Below are 18,664 nucleotides of genomic sequence, written 5' to 3'. Positions count from 1 at the left end.
TGTACTTCTATACCACCCTTTGTCCAAACAATGGGGACCACTGCAGTTTACAGAATCTAATATACAGCAAGATTATTTTTTTTCCAAGAGTAAGATGTTCTTGAGGATGTAGTGTAACTTGAGATGTTTGTCTTATTTTATTTTTCAAATAATTATAAAATTGTTATATTTCCTTGTGAAATTTCAGTGTTTGTGATACATATCAACATTTCTGAGATATTGCATTATTGATAAAAACTGTGGAAAAATACTTTCCAAGTAAATCAATCTTATTTCCTTTCAGAAGTGCTAGGACTGCAATATTTCTCTGTGGTTCTTAAACAGCAAGACAGGATTATGAGAAGCGTTCAATAATTTATCTACCTCAGTAGGAAAGAAAAGTTTTCAAAATTTTTTTTATTTTCAATATAAACCCCTTATAGTTCCATACACTTCATCCATTTTTCCTGCAATGCCTTTAATCCCTTTGAAAATTCTTCTGTTTGACTTTCAAACAGCTTCCACGATGTCTTCATCACTTGAAAAATGCTGTCCACAGAGAGATTTCTCCAAAACTCACAACAGGAAATAATCTGAGGGAGCCAGGTCAGGAATGTAGAGTGGATGATTCCGTTGCTTAAACCTACATTCTTGGATGGCAGCATGTGTTTGTCGTGACATGTGCACTGGTGCATTGTCGTGAAAAAGCAGCACGCCTGCTGTAAGTTTTCTTCATCTTTTCTCCTTGATTGATTCCCACAAAGTGATCATTGTGTTGGCATAACTCTCCCCGGTTATGGTTGTCTTGTGTGGTATGAACTCCAGAAGCAAAAGTCCTCCATCATCCCAGAAGATAGTTGTCATGACTTTTGCCTGCAGATTTTTCTACATTGAACTTTTTTGGAGTGGGGGATGACTTTTGCTTCTACAGAATTGACTCCATTTTGGACTCAGGATCTCTGTGATAGACCCAAGTCTCAACTCCAGTCACCAAACATTGAAAAAAATTAACTTGGTCTTCACGAAGCAACTCCAAGTTCTCCTGACAGCACTGGAGCCTCGTGGCCTTCTGACATGTCATCAGCATTCTTGGAACCCATCTTACATTAACCTTGGACATGCTCAACTTTTCATGAATTATTTTCCAAATTGTATCTACTAAGATGCCCATTTCTTCAGCTATTCGAGAAACCTTAATTTGTCTGTCTGCCAAACTAAAATCCTTGACTTTCTTGCACATTTCTGTGGAAGTTGCTTCCACAGGACATCCAGTGAGGGTCATTTTCAATGGACTCTCTACCCCACTTAAATTGCTTGCTCCAAAATTTTACTTTGTAGGATAAGGCAGACTCATCATAAACTGCAGTCAGGCGTTCATGGATCTTTGTATTTTTCCCTTTTTTCATGAGAAATTTTATCACTAAATGTGCTCCATATCTAGCAGTTTCTTACTTAACTCACATGAGGACTCTCCTGACATCCTGTCTCTTGGAATGTTAAACTCGCACTGAGCTGCAACTATGCATGAGTAACCTTAAGACTTGTCATAACATACACAGACTTATTTCAACACGCTTGCTACTTTCTTTCATACTCAGGTAGATAAATTATTGAATGCTTCTCGTATTTCTGGTGGAACTGCTGCAGACTTCAATGCACTGAATTTCGAGCTTATGTTTATTTAGCATTTGATATATCGATCTTACTGAAAAAAAAGGCCAAGGCGGTGAATATAATTAAAACAAAGATCAAAGAAAAGAACTCCATTACAAAAAGGAAAGTCAGAGTACAACAAGAGCACACATACCAAGAGCTAAACGTCCCTAACAGACTTCATGAATCTAGCCCTTAATTGGGCTTTGAAATTTTTGAGGGATACTTCCTTGCAAAGAGATATTGGTAGAGCATTCCAAAATAAAGGAGAGAAATAAAAGAAAGCAGACTGATGTGTAGATTCCAAATATGCACATGAATGAGGTACAAAGGACAATCATTTTTCATATATTGAACAGACAGGATATGTTGAGGATGATGTAATAAGATTAACAAGATGGAGAGGCGACATTTGAAAGAGAGCACGATGAGCTAATGCAAGTAAATTGTGTTGAAAACGGAATCTCACCGGAAGCCAATGAAGTTTTATCAAAAGGGGTGTAACATGATTGAATCTTTTTATGCTGAATAATAATCTGTCTGCAGTACTTTGGAAAAGCTGAAGATGCTTAAGCTGATATTGAGGAAGACTTGAGACCAACATTGCAGTAATTCATCCTAGTGAAAAGTAATGAGATAAGAGTTATGTATGTAATGCCTGAAAATAAAAAAAATGTGACATATGAAATGCAGGCATCTCAGGACCTGAACACCTTTTGGTACTATGGATGAGACACGTTTCAATAATAGTTCAAAGTCAAAAATGACCTACAGATAGTTAAAAGTAGTACTGGTTGAACAGAAAAGTTCCAAGGAGTGAGATGGCCAGAGAACCACGTTACAGAGGATTGTGGCGTACTGAGCACTAATTTGTGAGATTCAAAGCAACGTTCTTCATTTCTTAATTGGGTGTAAATTAATACAGGTATGCAAAGTGGGGAAGGAACAAAATGAAAACCAATACCACATTATTAGATTAAGAGGGCCAACAGACTAATGAAAATATTGAAAAGGGATGGGGACAGAACTGAGCCCTGAGGGACACCATATTTCCAAAGGATATGACATACATGTTTACCTAATCAACCTTAAAGGCTCTATCTGAAATGAAAGATTTGAAGCAGTCCAGAACCTGGCCAGAAATTCCAACTAAATCAAAAGGTCAGAAACGGCTGAGGTAATACGACTGCGGCATCTAAGGGCCCCTTTTACAAAGGTGCGCTAAGCGTTTTAGCACGCACTAACGCGTGTATGTTAGTCTATATTTCACACGCGTTAAAACGCATAGCGCACCTTAGTAAAACGGGGTGTGTGTGTGTGTGGGGGGGGGGTAAGTTTCCAATTCCCCCGACAAGCATCGCGTCCCCCAGAGGCCGGTGATGCTGTGGTGAAAAGGAGGAGGCAAAATCAGAGGAGAGCGAGCACATTTTTAGGACGAGCGCTTTTCATTTGTGGGTAAAAAGGTGTCACTTTGTACCCCTCACAGTTTAGGTCCCTAACAAATGCTAGGAAGTTCTTTTTTACCCAGAGGGTGGTGGACACATGGAACGCGCTTCCGGAGGATGCGACAGGCCAGAACTCGGTACAGGGGTTCAAGGAAGGTTTGGATAGGTTCCTGGAAGATAAGGGGATAGAAGGGTACAGATAGAACTTGAGGTAGGCTATAGAAGTGGTCAGAAACCACTTCACAGGTCACGGACCTGATGGGCCGCCGCGGGAGCGGACCGCTGGGCGAGATGGACCTCTAGTCTGACCCAGTGGAGGCAACTTCTTATGTCGCCCTCCCCCTCCCCCCCCCCCCGGTTCAATTGGAAAACCCAGCTAAGCATGGGTGAGATGGCACACTTTGTTTTGATACCCCGTGGAGAAGGGGGAAACCCCCCCCCCCAGTTAACCCTGTTAAAAAAAAAAAAAAAAAAAACCAGCCCTTTTGATTTTTTTTCACCATATTTGGATTGTTTAGGGCTTTTCTAGTCCGACAGAAGTGCGTTTGTGACACGAGAAACTTTTATATTACGGACTATGCAAAGAGGGGAAGAGGCTTTCATTTTAGGACACTTTAACAAAAAAAAATAATAATAATGTGGTATTTTAGGGGACCCTGGAGGGGGAGGAGGGGTAAAGAACCTGGGTCACGCACCCCCCAAAAGCCCTCGAGAGCTTTTTGCCTCTTCTGTCAGGACTTCCGAGCTCCCCCTCCCCCATCCCGCCTTCTCAAGCGCGCCCAAACCCCCGCCCGTCCCACCTTCCGACTCGTATCCGAGCGGCCCCACCACCGTTCGCCTTCTCCTGCATCCCGCCACCGCTGACGGCGAACGTCCCGCCCCCCCCTCCTTTCCCTCTGACGCGACTTCCTGTTTCCGGCAGGACGGACCGCGGCCGAGAGGGCGGGAAAAGCGTCGCGTTAAGACGTAGCCGGACTGTCAGGGGGAGACGTGGAAGAGGGGGCGGCGGAGGCTGGGCCGGGTTTGGACTTGGCAGAGAGGGAGCAGCTCCCCCCAACCTGCTCTTTCTGTCTCTCCCCTCCAGCACTCTCCTTTCCTGTTTTGATAAATGAAACCCTTTGTGTTTCTAACAACAAAAAGATCCAACAGTACAGTGAGAGCAAACAAACAAATACAAAAAAAAAAATCCCAAAACAAACAACTGCAGACTAATATGTACAAGATGCAGGCTATGGGCTCCTTTTATCAAGCCGCGCTAGCGTTTTAACGCACGTAATACCTCGCGCTAAACCGCCGGCCGCGCTAGCCGCTAATGCCTCCCTTGAGTTGGGGGGTTAACGCATGATGAAAAGTCGCCTGGCTTGATAAAAGGAGCCCTATATTTATTGTACTCGCTAATAGTAAGGCGTTAAATACCCTGTTTCCCCGATGATAAGGCAGGGCCATCAAATAAGACAGGCCCCCCTTTTTAGAAAAAAATGTAAAATAAGGCACCCCCCCGCAAATAAGCCACCCACCGATACCTGCGCTTACCCGAATCGGGTGGTACGGTGGGTGACTCCGTGTGGTCCCTCCGTCTACCGTATTTGCCTCCATGGCTGCGTGCCGCGCCTCGTCATGAAGTGAAGAGGAGGAAGTGACAGGACTGCAGCGCGCGCACATGACTCCGCGCAAGGAAACACAGGCAGCTTCCCTCATCCCTCCCTAACGGAGACTGCAGGAGTTTGTTCACGGCCAGAACATCCAAAAGTGAGACACGCAGACAGGTTTCTTTTGCTGTGAGCAATACCACTTACTGTATATAAAGCCTGTTTAAAATGCATATGGTATATAAACAATGGTTTCACATTGTCAAGTCCCCTCTGATGCTGCACTACAGAATAATCTATTTACTGTGTTTCCCTGATGGAGAACATTGGGGACATTAAATGGTACAATATATGGTATGATGGATAAAGCTGGCCATACACGGTACGATTTTTCGGCCGACCGATTCTTCAGCCGTCAAATAAGACAGCCCCCCCCTTTTTAGAAAAAAATGTAAATAAGGCATCCCCCCGAAAATAAGCCCTAGAGCATATTTTGGCCTTCCAAAAAAAATAAGACAGTGTCTTACCATCGGGGAAACAGGGTAGTAATTGCTTGTGTTGTCAAATCAATTTCATAAAAATACTCCACAATATATATATAGTAAAAGCATGAATATGCTGTGTAGTAATAGTAAATGTTCATTAATATAAGCGAAGTGCTCAGTCACCAAGTTTTAGCACTTTTTCTGTTCACAGTGCCCCCTTCCTGACGACGCTCTTGCGAAACTCGAGTCGAAGGGAGGCTATGGCAGTTTCAAACGTAGGAATTCTTTAATTAAGATGAATATTGCTTATGAAAATGAAATTGTCGACAACCTCTCAAACACAATGACAGAAATCGAAAAATGGACCACCACCTTCAAACTGAAATTAAACACAGCGAAAACAAAAGTCTTTTTGGCAAGCCCCAATGACAAAATTACGAGAACATCGCTAATAATCAACAACCACGAATACCCAATGTCCAATACCATAAAAATACTGGGTATCACCCTAGATACACACCTAACCATGGCTGACCACACAAACTTACTGGTGAAAAAATGTTTTTACACGCTGTGGAAGCTAAGGACCATAAAAAAATACTTTGACCCAACATCCTTCAGGTTGCTGGTGCAATCGCTGATCCTATCCCTCCTTGACTACTGTAACATCATCTACCTGGGTATCCCACAAAAAAACAGTAAAAAAATTGAGATTAGTACAAAACACCGCTGTTCGCTTAATCTTCGGTCTGAGAAATAAAGACCACATCAGCCCCTACTATAAAAAACTACACTGGTTACCAATAGAAGCACGAATACTATTCAAATTTGCATGTATCTGTTTCAAACAAGTCTGGGGGCTAGCACCTTCCTACCTGCAAACTCACTTCATTCTGCACAACCCCACACGAACAACCAGAAACAAAAACATCTTTGCCTACCCAAAGATCTCAGGCTGCAGATACAAATCCTTCCTGGATAGAATCTTCATGTTCCAAGCGAATAGACAACAAGTCTGGTTGCGAAACTGCATAAATGAACCCAAACTGACTTACAATGCATTCCGAAAAGCAATAAAAAACCGCCCTATTCGACAAATTCATTGACCAAAACAGACCACCCTCAAACTAAAACAAACCCCCCATAAATGCTATTCAATCTCTCAGGAAGCTCCAATTTTCATGTATCCTTTACCCATGGAACTTAAATTAGTATGTACCTTGTTTATGTAACTTTTCTATTTTAGGCTCCTTATCATTCGCTGATTGTCCAGCCTTCTTCCAATGTGAACCGCCTAGAAGTCGCCCGACTATGGCGGTATAGAAAAATAAAGTTATTATTATTATTATTATTATTATGAGCGCTGGAGTTGAACAAATCGTATGCTACCTTCCTTATGTTTATTTCTTTTTGATAATTTATATTGAATAAGGAAGGTTTAGAGACTGAGAGTGCAATGATGGTCCCTGTTGTACAACCAGCACTTGTACTTTTAGTAGTACTTTATGCACGGATCGGTTGGTGACTGAGCACTTCACTTATATTAATGAATATTTACTTTTACTATACAGCATATTCATGCTTTTAATATATATATTGTTTCTCAACTTGTGGAGTATTTTTATGAAATATATTTATTGTACCAAATATTAATGCAGTTACTGATATCACCTTATAACAAACCAAGGGACCCGATACGCTTTGACCTTTATTTTTTGCGCTGCTGGCTCGTGATCACATATATATAGGCATTTGCTTTATACCATTTTTTATTGCGGTTTATTCTAAACCTTATCCACCATGGACCCCCCCTGAAGAAGGCGTGTTCTCTGAAACACGGACCGTGTCGGGTCCCTTGGTTTGTTATAAGGTGATATTAGTAACTGCATTAATATTTGGTACAATAAATATAGCCTGCATCTTGTACATATTACCCTTTGTGTTTCTCCCATGTATTCTCAGTATTTTGCACTTTTTGAACTTTCTGGAGAGTTGGGAATCTATGACATCTGAGGTGACGTTTTTTTGTTACACTAGATGTGGCGTCCCTATATACCTCTATTCCTCAGGACGAGGCTTTGGAGATATTATCAGATTTTTTGAATCAAATGCCTCGTCCGTGGTTGGTGCCCCCGGAGTTTTTATTAGAATTGACTGCTCTGGCTATGAAACAGAACTATTTTTTGTTTGAGGGTCAATTCTATATGCAGCTGTCAGGAGTTGCTATGGGTGCAACTTTTGCCCCGACTATAGCTAATCTGTTTATGGGAGCGTTTGAAGAGAAGTTTGTTTACTCTTCTGGATTTTTTCCTTTGATGGTGGGATGGCTCCGCTTTATAGACGATATTTTTTGTCTATGGAGAGGATCTTTGGAAGAGCTGTTGGCATTTAATGCTTACATTAATGGGTGCCATCCCTCTTTGAGATTTGAAATGAAGTTTCATCAAACTAAGATTGCTTTTTTGGATGTTTTGGTGGAATTAGTGGATGGAATTTTGTGTACCACGGTGTACACTAAAGATACTGATCGCAACTCCCTGTTGCAGTTCAGTAGTATGCATCCTCATGCTATGAAAACCAGCATTCCTTTTGCCCAGTTTCTGAGGTATAGGCGCATCTGTAAGACTACAGCTGAGTTCCGTCATCAATCTGTGACCCTACAGGATAAATTTATTGATAGGGGGTATCTGGTTTCTGTGGTGGCCCAGGCTAGGAAGAGGGCTTTGTATAATCACAGAGAGGCTTATTACAGTATCGGGATGAGGTTCCCACTCAGGATCTGGTACCTTTCGTCTCTACTTACAACCAGTTGTCTAGATGTTCACAGCGGGTGATCCGCCGACATCTTAACATTTTAAAGATACATCCTTGTTTTCAACAGCTCAATATTTTGTTCTCTTATGTGCGTAATCGAAATTTGGGCGATGTTTTAAGTCCCAATGTTTTGAGAGTTCCATCTGACACATATGCAGCCATAACACCTGGACATCGGATGTGTGGTCATTGTTCTGTCTGTTCTCTAATGATCGAATCTGATGTGTTTCAACATCCTAAGACTGGTTTTGTCTATAAGTTGAGGTGTTCCACTTCATGCACCACTGAGGGGGTGATTTATGTGATCCTTTGCCCCTGCTTGAAAATTTATGTTGGGCATACTTACCGTCAGTTCAAGACAAGACTTATTGAACATAGATCATGTTTGAATACCCAGCGTTTGGAGGAACTGCTGGTGATGCATTGTTTAGAAGCACATCATGATTTTGGAGCCCTGTGATGTATTGTGATTGAACATATTGCGCTCCCGGTTCGATGGGGGGATTGGAGACGTCTCCGGCGGCAAAAGGAGCAGAGATGAATTTATCAGCTACAATCAGTCCATCCTGAGGGTTTAAATGCCCGAATAGAATGGTCCGCCTTCTTTTGAGTTTGAGTTTTTTGATTGGTGGCTGCATGTGGAGGGGCGGAACTTTTGGCCTTTTTAAGAGCCGGGGTGAAGAGTCTCTCTGCGCCAGTTTTGATCGATGAAGTGGTGAGGATGTTTGAGGAGTATGGTGGGTCTGGAATATCTGGATGTGAAGCAATGATATGAACACCCCTGACGCAGCGATTTGATGCGAAACGGAGGGTTCCCCGTTGTTATTTTTTCTTGCTTTTGCTATGGATGTTATGAGCTGGACTATACTGCCTTTTGTTACATTCACCCACTGACTTTCATCTGCATTAGGCGTGGCGTTTGATACCACCTGGCAGGCTACTTTAGTTGCCTTGTTTTCTTGGACTATTTTTCAGCGTTTACACATAAACAGCTTTTGTAGGAGTGGAGTTTTTTTGGCCAGATGAAACTGAACTGAGGCCTTTTTCTCCACTTCTTTTCTTTTTCCTTTTCCCCTTTCTCTTTGGGGAGTGTGAATGTTGTGGGTTGTAAGTAAGGCCTTGTAGTGTTGCTGGGTATGTGTATCGTTTGTCCTTGTGGGGCTTGTTTTTGAATAAGTGACACTAGGCATCCCAGCTATGTTGCATGCCCCAATTTAAAGAAGTTAGATAATTCATTATTAATTAGAATTCTACATGATGGAGACATATGTAACAATTTAATTCAATTCAAGAAATTTATTCCCATTCCAAATTATTCCAAAACAGCAACTAAATAATTCAGTTCAATACAATCAAAATCTTTTTCTGTGTCTAATCGCTGGAGTGGAACTTTCTTATAGCAACAAAATTCAAAGTTTGAAAGAGTCTAAGATTATGACCAATATAGCCATTCTGCATAAATCCAATTTGATCAAGATGGATTAGAGATTTTATCACTTTCTGTAGATAGAAACAAAGAAACATATAAATACAATGACAGATAAAGGCCAAATGTCCCATTCAGTTTGACCATCTGCGGCATCTCCTCCTCTCCCTAAGAGATCCCACATGCCTGTTCCACACTTTCTTGAATTCAGACACAGTCTTTATTTCCCTGTCTCTACCAGGAGCCTACCACTACAACTATCAATTATTTCTATAGCGCTACCAGACGCATTCAGCGCTGTACAGAGTCACAAAGAGTAAGAAAACAGTCCCTGCTTGAAAGAGCTTACAATCTAAACAGGCAAGGCAGACAAACAAGATGTCATGGATACAGTTAAGGGGAACGGTTAATCAGCTGGCTGGGTTGGAGGGCAGAGGAGAAGGGTTATGGATTGAAAGCTATATCAAAAAGATGGGTTTTCAGTCTGCTTTTAAACAAGGAAAGGGGCTTGACGGACAAACTCGGGTAATTTATTCCACTCCACTCATTATTTTATAGACCTCATATCATATCCCCCCTGAGCCATCTCTTCTCCAAGCTGAAGAGCCCTAGCTGCTTTAGCCTTTCCTCATAGGGAAGTCATCCCAAACAGTTTATCATTTTCATCGCCCTTCTCTGTACATAGAAACATAGAAATAGACGGCAGATAAGGGCCCACGGCCCATCTAGTCTGCCCACCTTAATGTCCCTCCCCTACCTTTGCCCTGTGAATAGATCCCATGTGCCGATCCCATTTGGCCTTAAAATCAGGCACGCTGCTGGCCTCAATCACCTGTAGTGGAAGACTATTCCAGCGATCAACCACCCTTTCAGTGAAAAAGAATTTCCTGGTGTCACCTCGTAGTTTCCCGCCCCTGATTTTCAACGGATGCCCTCTTGTTGTGGTGGGACCCTTGAAAAAGAAGATATCTTCCTCCGCCTCGATGCGGCCCGTAAGATACTTCAACGTCTCGATCATGTCCCCCCTCTCTCTGCGCTCCTCGAGCGAGTATAGCTGTAATTTGTCAAGCCGTTTTTCGTATGGTAGATCCTTGAGTCCCGAGACCATCCGGGTGGCCATCCGGGTACCTTTTCTAATTCCGCTATATTTTTTTTGAGATATGGCGACCAGAACGGCACCCAGTATTTGAGGTACCATAGAGGGATACAAGGGCATTACGCCATTTTCATCTTTGTTTTCCATTCATTTCCTGATCATTCCTAACATTCTATGTGCTTTCTTAGCCGCTGCCGCACCTTGAGCTGAGGGGTTTCAACGTAACCTCAACAATGACACCTAGATCCTTTTCCTGGGCAGTGACTCCTAACACAGAACCCAGCATCACAAAGCTATAGTTCGGGTTTCTCTTTCCCCCATGCATCACTTTGCACTTGCTCACATTAAACGCCATCTGCCATTTTGGTGCCCAGTCTCACAAGGTCCTCTTGCAATTTTTCACAATCCTCTTATAAAAAGGCACCTTGTAAGATACGCATGTATTCACAAACCGCAGTTAGGTAAAATTGTAGTATTTATGCATATTCCCTGGGATTCTGTATAGATCACCCAAAGTTGGGCACAGCAATCAGATGCACACATAACTAATTATTCAATTGGGTACTGACAACCACTTAATGATGTTAGAGTTACTTGGCACTTAATTGCCACTAATTTGGGTTTATGTGCATAGCTGCCTATGTGCTTTCTATAACACTGCCCTTTTGTGTTGCATACGAGATACTTTGAGCATGCAGTGTTATAGAATACCGGGGTTATATGTCCAGCTTGCAAGCTGGGATTTACACCAAGTTTCAGCTGGCCTAAATCCTTGCACTCAAAGCTGGACACCGGAATCTGTTCTCAGCCCAAAGTGTTCTTTATAGAATTGCGCTTAACACTGATTTTTTTTTTTTTTTTTTTTCCTGGTGCCTAAATTTTGAGCATCATTTACTGAATCTGTTCCAACATTATGGACCTGATTCTGTATAGGATGCCAATATCGGCGGCCGCCCGTCACGTGTCAATCACGTATCAGTGTCCTATTCAGAACTATATCTAAACGCCCGGACAGATGCCTTAAATTTAGATCAACATTTTGCAGGCCTACGTTTAAAGTGTCTGCCTTGTGTCTACAGAAATGCATACCGACGCTTAAGCCCACCCAAGGACACTTCTGGGCAAAACCACACCCCATCTTGGACGTGCTTAAGTGTGGGCGTGCGTCTCTGCAGACACACTAAAGCGACGTGATCGGTGAGCTTAGTGAATCTAGCCCTATGTACTAAAGGCTTTACTCTCTTTAGTACAGTGTTTCTCAACTCAATCCTGGAGTCCCCCCTTGCCAGTCAAGTTTTCAGGATATCCAAAATAAATATGCATAAACTTGATTTGCATACACTGCCTCCATTATATGCAAATTTCTTTCATTCATGTTCATTGTAGATATCCTGAAAACCTGACATAGAAACATGATGGCAAGGGGATACTCCAGGACCGAGTTCAGAAACACTGCTTTAGTACACTGTGTCTTAATTAATTCAAATACTTAAAGGGTATTAATGTAGAACAAAATCTTTTCCAGAGAAAGGAAAATGGTAAAACCAGAGGACATAATTTGAGGTTGAGGGGTGGTAGATTCAGGGGCAATGTTAGGAAATTCTACTTTACGGAGAGGGTGGTGGATGCCTGGAATGCGCTCCCGAGAGAGGTGGTGGAGAGTAAAACTGTGACTGAGTTCAAAGAAGCGTGGGATGAACACAGAAGATTTAGAATCAGAAAATAATATTAAATATTGAACTAGGCCAGTTACTGGGCAGACTTGCACGGTCTGTGTCTGTGTATGGCCGTTTGGTGGGGGATGGGCTGGGGAGGGCTTTAGTGGCTTGGAGGTTGTAGATGGGCTGGAGTAGGTTTTAACGGAGATTTCGGCAGTTGGAACCCAAGCACAGTACCGGGTAAAGCTTTGGATTCTCGCCCAGAAATAGCTAAGAAGAAAAAAAATAAAAAATTTAAATTGAATCAGGTTGGGCAGACTGGATGGACCATTCGGGTCTTTATCTGCCGTCATCTACTATGTTATTATAACTATGTTATTAATTGCACTGCTAGCATACACAATAAGAACTTAAGAACTGCTATACTGGGACAGACCGAGGGTCCATCAAGCCCAGTATCCTGTACCTTTTCCAACAGTAGCCAGCCCAGGTCACAAGTACCAGAAACATATTTTGTACTGCTTATCTTAGGAATGAGCAGTATATTTCCCCCACATCCATCTTAATAATGGCTTGTGGACTTCTCTTTTGGGAAGTTATCCAACCCTTTTTTTAGGCCTTGCTAAGCTAACCGCTTTTACCACATTCTCCGTCAAGGAATTCCAGAGTGTAATTAAAGGTTGAGTGAAGAAATATTTTCTCCAGTTTGTTTTAAATATACTACTTAGTAGTTTCAAAACATGCCCCCTAGTTTTTTTAAATGAAAAGAGTAAACAAGGGACTCTATCTACCTGCCAAAATGGATGATGCTAATGCTCTTTAGTACATAACATCTTTATTAGCTTGGTATGAATCTTTTCTTTCTGATTGATTGACGTTGGCATTTCTCTTTCCTATCTTCCTTATTTAAAGGATTTATTTTATACATTCCTTATCTCTCCCTCTCTTGTGTGTCTCTCTTGGTCTTGTCCTTGGCAGATTCGTTAGGACTGTGATGCAATCTTTTGATTTTCTTCTTTCGTATTTATGGTTTCATTTCTGAGAAAAGTGTTTTCTTCCCTGTGTATTTCAAGATTTGTTTGTCTTGATTGTTCAAATTTTGAATAACCCCCCCTCCCCCCCTAAAATAAATGAGAAACTCCTAGGTAGCTGTGAATGAACGCTTGTGGAGATGTGTCCTGGTTCCAGTTGAACTGGAAATTCAAAATTGTCATGCTGCACATTGTGTTTCTTGTGTATGCATGCTGTGAATGATTCCTTTTGTTGTGCCTTTTGCATTACGAATGCCAATGATGTTTGGTGAAGAAGTGTAGGATGAATCTACTATAAAACAGACACAGCAAATTCTAAAAAAAAAAATCATTAAATTTTATAATTTTTTACACAGGGGTATAGAAAAAGGACGTTTGAAAGCACCGAGAAGGGGCACACTGGAAGACTTTTGCAAGCATTCTGTTATGAAACACATCGTGAAGCCTTTCCACCAGAAAAGGAAACATCTCCTAGCTAACAATTGCTTTCCTTATTTATTTAGAGAAGCACAAATCTGAAAAACACTCTCCATTAGCTAAAGACATCTGGGAAAAAAACCCCCAAACATAGTTCTTTCTAGCAGTGACTTTTCTGTTTTTACCTCACGACCTTCATTCAAAGAAACATAAGCTGCTACATCAAAAGCAACCATAACATTTTTATTAAAGATGTCTACACTGGCAGCATGCCTACTTTTTTGGATACTTTCTCCCTTAGTTAACTTTCCAAGAGTGTGGTGCTAGTAGAGAATGACACGGGGACAATTTTTTCCCGTCCCCACGGGAACTCATTGCCCCATCCCTGTTCCTGCCCCATTCCTGCAAGCGCCGTCTTCATCTGCACAAGCCTCGATCACTTTAAAATCATAAGTGTTCAAGGCTTGTGTGGTAAAGGCAGAGGTTCCGGGAATTGGGAAGAGACAAGGACAGCGACAAAACTCATGGAGATGGGACGGGGAAAAATTTTTCCCCATGTCATTCTCTAGGTGCTAGTAATCCCATGATCACAGACACAGCAGTATGATCCACTGCTTTCATGCCATATAAACAACTAACTCGATGAAACCAGATATGTTCAAAATGATTTCTCAGAGACGTTTTCAGAGCTTCTCTCCATTTAAAAAAAAAAAAAAAAGTTTGCAATGTCATTATAAGTGTACGTTCTTTAGCTTGATTTTATGAATTTTTGATGTTTCACTGCCTGACAGGCTCGTGCTGCCTCTGTTTTGAGGAATTATTGGTGTGGGCTGCTTTGGCATGGAGAGCACTAATTTCATCCTGTGTCTTATTTTTTTCTATTCGCACGCTCCAGCTAGGATAGCTTCACGTAATCAACTTTGCATTCACAGGCAAAGTGCGAACAGAGGCTTTCTCAGTTCTGAGGTCCTAACAATGGAGACACTGCCAAAAGGAGAGAAACTCTTATCCCCTGGCTGCAAATTGTATGTCTTGTGCATGCATGCTGTGAATGATTCCTTTCATTGCAGTGCCCTCTATGTGCTGAAAGAGGACATAACACTGCTGTGTTCCGCGAAGCAAGATTCACTGCGAAGCAGGCATGTCCAAGTTCAGTTCTCCAGGGCTACAAAACAGGCCAGGTATTCAGGATATCCCTAATGAATATGCATGAGAGAGATTCGTATACAATGGATGTAGCAGGCATGCAAACCTTTCTTATGCAATCTTACCATGTTAGGGTTATTATTTTTTCTTAGTCTGACTATAGAACTAGGGAAAAAGAGAAAGGACAGCAGGTAACATCATCAGGAAGTAATGAACAAGATTCAGTCTTTTTATTTCAGATCTAAGATGTGGTGTGTTATTCTCATGACGCCAAAGGACTTGTCAGTTTTGGATGCCAAGCTTTGTTTTTTTTTCTCTTTGTGATGGTAGAGAGGGCAGGACAAAAGCCAATATGAAGCAACTGTCCACAGCTTAATTGAGCTGGCTTAACACCAGGAGGATCTGTGAACCAAAGACATACCGTATATACTCGAATAGAAACCGGGATTTGGAGGCCAAAAAATTAGCCCCCAAATAGGGGTCCTGGTTTATATTCAGGCCAGCGCACACCTTTCCCCTCCCAGACTTATTGTAGGCCTCCGCCAGGCCGCTAGGCTCTGCACCCTGTCCCCCCTCCCTGCCATGTCCATCTTACCTCCTTTGCCGCTGGAATCCATGGTGGTCCAGAGGCGTAGCAGGCAGGAGCGAGCTTTCTACGCTTCTGCCCCACTGCTAACCCAGTCGGTCGCTGCTGTGAGTTCCGGCTTCAGCCACTGAGCCGTACCGAGCAGGAACATGCTTTGGTGCTGCTGCTCGGCACTGAGCAGCTTCCTGAATGGCTCCCAGGGTCAGGAAGTGACATCAGTGAAAGCTGCTCATGTTGACAAATATTTTAAGAGGTATGGGGGTGGGGAAGGGAGGACGCGAGCGTGGCGTGGAAGGAGTGGGGAGTTGGCGCAGAAGGAGCATGTTGATGGAGAGGAGGGTGCGGGGGGCCACACTGCCCTGGGCACCTCCTACCCTCCCTACACTACTGTTTGGGGGTTATGTAAATAAATCAATAGCCCCTTTTATAAGGATTTCAGTAACTATTTTTGAAGCTAGAACAAACGGCATAGCTATATAATGGCATACAGGACTGTAAGCTTTTTGTTTTGTTTTTTGCTCATATTTTTAAGAGGTTGAAAGCTTTCTTTTTTTTTTTTTTCAGATTTGAGCTGAAAGTCCAGCATTTATATCTGCTGATGCTATTAACAATTCTCTCCCTCCCGCTCTATGCATTAGTGACACAAATATCGGGGAGAGAGTAAAGAAGGAGTAGTGAAAGGAAAGACAACTGAAAAAGATAAATAGAGGACCTGCATATTTTCTTTTAAAATGGAATGTCAGGGTTCTCTTGATGTTCTTTTGGTATCTGCAATCTATGTTTTTTTTCTCCCCCTACCCCTACCCTGTGTCTGAGGGTGTTATTAAAGCAGCAGGCTCTGCTGTACCCCCAAACCTGGAATCCAACTGCAATTCAATTCAAGAAAGGGTCCTGGAGAAACAGAAAGAGGAATGCTGCAGGGTGTCTGGGGAGGGCCCGTGGATTTGATTGCATAAACACTACAGAGAGGTACACCAGTGAGACTGTTTGCAGTTCATTAAACCCATCCGTCAAGCAACAGCAGTCTCACGTCGTGAACTTCGGAGCTTCTGAATCCCATCTTGGATGGGTCACACCTCACATTTCATCACCACGTCTCTTGTCACGTGGGGCAACATGTTGAGGCACTTCACTAGAGTTCTTAGAAAAAAAATGGATAAAAGATGTCCTTTTTTTTCCATCTCGTCCTGCTGGGCCTCTTCCCCACAGTATTTTTTTCCATTTTTCTCTCACAGTCTCTTTCACTCATACCAAATGTCTAGATTTCCCCGGACATGTTCTCCTTTTCGAGGACATGTCCGGGTTTTGAAAAGCTTCTAGCAACGAGCGATGTTGGGGCGGCACCTTCTACTCTTCTAGATGTCAATGAAGTCTTCCTAGAATCCATCTTGCCCTTAATAAATGAGTCCTTACTACTGGGCACGGTCCCGGGTAAAGCTTTGGATTCTTGCCCAGAAATAGCTAAGAAGAAAAAAAAAAAATAATAATAATAATTTAAATTGAATCAGGTTGGGCAGACTGGATGGACCATTCGGGTCTTTATCTGCCGTCATCTACTATGTTACTATGTTACTAGAGTTGGAAATCTGCAGTAGTCAGACTGAAAGGTCACTTGGACACACAAAGTCAGAGGCGTGAAGAGAGTACAAGAGTTTGATTTACAGCATGTCTAACGTGACCATTTATTTTTTTCATCAAAATGGGACATCTATTAATATTCAGTCCCCTTCCTCGTTGCTGGGTCCTGCCTTCGCTGAAACAGAAAGTAGGCAGGAGTCGGGCCCGGCAGCGAAGTAGGCCCGAAGCAAGTTGTAAGCTTTCCTCCGTGTCTCCCTTAGCTTCCCTCCGTCGCTGCCTGTATGAACTCCTGCTCCGAGGTTCGAATGTGTGCGTGCCGGCTTCCCTTCTCTTCTCCTCCTCCCTTCCCCCCCGGGATGTAACCTCCGGTTTCGGAGGGAAGAGAAGGGAAGCCGGCACGCACACGTTAGAGCCCCGGAGCGTGGGTTCAATTTGAATTCTGGAGTCAGCCCGGGAAGGAACATCGACAGCAGCAGCAGGATTAGGGTGAGGAGAACATGGCGGCAAGCAGGCACAGAGAACACTGCGGGGGTTTGATGCTGGACCGACTGTCCCCTTGTCCCTGCGCACAGCTTCGAGACGCTGTCCCTGAAAACGGGACATTTCGGCGTCCCGAAGTGGTGGCTCGGGACAACGGGACAGTCGGTCCAATAACGGGACTGTCCCATTGAAAGCGGGATGTATGGTCACATTAAGCATGCCGGACTCTTGTGCAGTGAGCAGCCTGCTTACAAGAGTGTCAGAAACAGGAAATGCACAGACTTTTATGCCCTTTTCACTAAACATATGCAAACTAATATATGCAAAATCCAGAACTTCTGATTTGTTACTTCTATAACTTTTCTACAATTATTATTGGTCCTAAGCCAGCACTTGCGATAGATTCAGGGGTATGACTTATAGTCCTATTGGAAGCTAGTTCATTTATCTGTTTATCTAAGCCTTGCCGTTCTAACTGTTACATGCTCAGGAGGGCAGGGTACATCATAGAAACATAGAACATAGCAATAGATGGCAGATAAGGGCCATGGCCCATCCAGTCTGCCCACCTAATGACCCTCCCCTACCATTACCCTATGAATAGATCCCACGTGTCGATCCCATTTGGCCTTAAAATCAGGCACGCTGCTGGCCTCAATCACCTGAAGTGGAAGACTATTCCAGCGATCAACCACCCTTTCAGTGAAAAAGAATTTCCTGGTGTCACCACGCAGTTTCCCGCCCCTGATTTTCCACGAATGCCCCCTTGTTGCCGTGGGACCCTTGAAAAAGAAGATATTTTCTTCCGCCTCAATGCGGCCCGTGAGATACTTGAACATCTCGATCATGTCTCCCCTCTCTCTGCGCTCCTCGAGCGAGTATATCTAGCCGTTCTTCGTACGGGAGATCCTTAAGTCCCGAGACCATCCGGGTGGCCATTCTCTGGACCGACTCCAGTCTCAGCACATTCTTGCGATAATGAGGGCCTCAGAATTGCACACAGTATTCCAGGTGGGGCCTTACCATGGATCTATACAGTGACATAATGACCTCAGGCTTACGGCTGACGAAACCCCTGCGTATGCAACCTATGATTTGTCTTGCCTTGGATGAAGCTTGCTCTATTTGATTGGCAGCCTTCATGTCCTCACTGACAATCGCCCCTAAGTCTCGTTCTGCTACCGTTCTTGTTAGGATCTCGCCATTAAGGGTATAAGTCTTGCATGGATTTTGGCTGCCCAGGTGCATAACTTTGCATTTTTTGGCATTGAAGCTGAGTTG

The 18,664-nt window shown here is 43.0% G+C and overlaps 1 protein-coding gene across 4 annotated transcripts in view; it reads right to left on the bottom strand.

Moving 5' to 3' along the window:
* The window catches only part of DET1 (DET1 partner of COP1 E3 ubiquitin ligase), a 44,040-nt gene extending 40,024 nt beyond the window's left edge, over window positions 1-4,016 (bottom strand). For 3 of the 4 annotated variants that reach the window (XM_033920746.1, XM_033920748.1, XM_033920747.1), the window contains exon 1: window positions 3,878-4,016. The gene's annotated coding sequence lies outside the window, so the exon portion shown is untranslated. Of the gene's footprint in view, window positions 1-2,101; window positions 2,251-3,877 lie in introns of all 4 variants that reach the window. The other variant, XM_033920745.1, reaches the window with a different exon arrangement.
* Between the last annotated feature and the right edge of the window lie 14,648 nt (window positions 4,017-18,664).

Source organism: Geotrypetes seraphini, chromosome 14 (genome assembly GCF_902459505.1).
Source record: "Geotrypetes seraphini chromosome 14, aGeoSer1.1, whole genome shotgun sequence".
Classification (NCBI taxonomy): Eukaryota; Metazoa; Chordata; class Amphibia; order Gymnophiona; family Dermophiidae; genus Geotrypetes; species Geotrypetes seraphini.
Note: the sequence above shows the minus strand (reverse complement) of the source record. Positions and strands in the feature narration are given on the sequence as shown.